Source organism: Tinamus guttatus, unplaced genomic scaffold (assembly GCF_059628265.1).
Source record: "Tinamus guttatus ecotype Peru unplaced genomic scaffold, ASM5962826v1 Tinamus_guttatus_pri_ptg000322l, whole genome shotgun sequence".
NCBI classification, from domain to species: Eukaryota; Metazoa; Chordata; class Aves; order Tinamiformes; family Tinamidae; genus Tinamus; species Tinamus guttatus.
The window spans coordinates 403,880-406,359 of NW_028288856.1; the positions used below are offsets into that span (position 1 = coordinate 403,880).

The 2,480-nt window shown below is 48.3% G+C and overlaps 1 pseudogene; it reads left to right on the plus strand.

Annotated features, from left to right (window-relative positions):
- Positions 1-323: 323 nt before the first annotated feature.
- Positions 324-1,693, plus strand: LOC148593934 (endoplasmic reticulum lectin 1-like; annotated as a pseudogene).
- The last annotated feature ends 787 nt before the right edge of the window (positions 1,694-2,480 follow it).

Below are 2,480 nucleotides of genomic sequence, written 5' to 3' on the forward strand. Positions count from 1 at the left end.
GTTGCTCTCCTAGAATAGAAATGCTTAATTCAACATTTTTACGGCTGATCATAGGGATATTACAGTGAAACTCTAAAGGCATAGAAAGGTACAGAAGGTGAACTGGATGATCTAATGGTCTTCTCTGGGCTATTAAACAAATTTCAAGAAAACACATTTCATGAGCTCACCTTCACTGATATTTTTTCCTCCCTTTTACTTGGCAGTCCTGCTATATGTCAATCAACTATATCAGATTGATGAAAGACTGCAGAATCTCTATCCCTGGCTCACCTTTAAATGGGATGATGCAGTTCTGATGCAGTTCACGACCCTCGGGCGCCATGGCGGGGCGGCGGCGGCACGGCCCGGTGCCGGCGCCGGCCGCGCTGCTCGGCGGGTTCCTGGTGTGGGCGGCAGGCGGGCCGTGCTGCGGCTCCCCCTTCAGGGTGAGCTGGCCCGGCATCGAGCTCAGCCTGCCCACAAGTGGTGTTCTGTATAACTACATCATCATGACCACTGTGGATATACTCCTGCTCATATCCAGTGGCAAAGAGGAAGAAGAGAAGGACTACAACGATCCTACTCGAGGAGAATTGTTGGAACCCCTTTTTAAGAAGAGAAAGAAACTAGTCAGAAAATAAACATTCAAGAATGCTGTCTTGAGAACATGATAAAGAATCCACTGTCAGAACCAGATCAAGAAACATAGAATCATAGAATCATAGAATGCTTAAGGTTGGAAGGGACCTCTAGAGGTCATCTAGTCCAACCCCCCTGCACATGCAGGGTCACCTAGAGCACGTGGCACAGAACTGCATCCAAGCAGGTTTTGAAGATCTCCAGAGAAGGAGACTCCACAACCTCTCTGGGCAGCCTGTTCCAGTGCTCTGTCACCCTCACTGTCAAGAAATTCTTCCTTAAGTTCGGAACTTTTGGTGCTTCAGTTTGTGGCCATTACCTCTAGTTCTGTCGGTGGCCACCAGTGAAAAGAGGCCAGCACCATCATCCTCACTCCCTCCCTTGAGGTACTTATAAACAACCCACTGTCAGAACCAGATCAAGAAGAAAAGGAAAATCCGAAAGAAGGTGCAAAAGAGATCTCTACAAAAAATATAGAAGGGCAGATGACCCTGTACTATCCTGTAGAAATGGGAAATGGCACACCTTGTAGCTTCAGACAAAACTCACCCAGATCAAGCACAGTGATGTGCATCTGCCATCCAGAAGCTAAGCACGAGATCCTCTCCGTAGCCAAAATCACAACTTGTAAATATGAAGTGGTTATACTGACACCTCTTTTATGTAGCCATCCTAAATATAGGTTCAGGGCTTCCCCTGTGAATGACATATTTTGCCAGCCACTACCAGGATCACCACTTAAACCCCATAACCTGGAACAGCTGGAGAAACAGCAAGAATTGATGAAGATGCCTTTTAGAAGAATTAAGGAGGAAGAAATGCATTCAACAAAATAAAATAAATTTTCTTCCATCCATAAACCAGTTGCTGTTGGAAACCACCAACTATTGACTGTGGGAACAACCCATATCTCCAAACTGACTGATGACCAACTAATAAAGGAGTTTCTTAGTGGTTCCTACTGCTTCCATGGGGGGGTTGGTTGGTGGAAGCACGAATTCTACTATCGCAAATATGTTACCACGAGGATAAGGAAAGTGGACGAGGCCCCACCAATGCTGCAGCATTTTGATGGAAAAGAACCATCCCAACCTAGTAAAGCCATGGTAGAGGTGCGGGACTCAGGGACGGGCTGGTGGGGAAAAGCAGTACCACTGATAACATGGGGACGAGGGCATGCTTATGTCTCCACAGATCAAGACTCGCAGTGGATTCCTGAGCGATGGGTCTGACCGGCACTAGCGGCGACCTCCTCCTCCCTTTCTTCATTATCCTCACTGAAACCATAATGGCAGTGCCCAAAAAACAAAAAAGGGGGAGATGTTGCCGTCAGCCTGGGACTGGTGACAGGCAGTGTCTCCTCGGCAGATGAGGGGGCTGAGCAGGAGAGGCAGGAGGTGCAGCCACATGGCCAGTTCATGACCTGGAAGCTCATTGGACGGCCTTGCGAGTGGTCAGTGCGTGATCATCTGGCTGATTGGCTGGTTGGACTACTGGGCTCTGCGTGCTGCCCGGGCAGGGCAGGGGCTGCTCCAGGCTTGGAAGCTATATAAGTTGTGTTTAACCCTAAATAAAGGTCTTTGGCTCACCATCACAAAGACCCTGCTCCTCAGTATGCCCACACCCATCAGTAATCTTCATCCAATGTCATCAATTTGACTGTCTTCAGAGCAGGGTTCAACTTTCCTGCTTGTGGACATTCATTTTTCCAGTGTCCCTTTTTCTTGCAGATTGCACACTGATCCGCTGCGAGGTGGGTCCCTTTAAAAGGATGTGCTTTTCCCTGTCCTCTGCCTCTTCCCATTCCTGGATTGCTTACATTAATCACCCCCGCCTCTTCCCCTGGTCCTGCTGAAAAT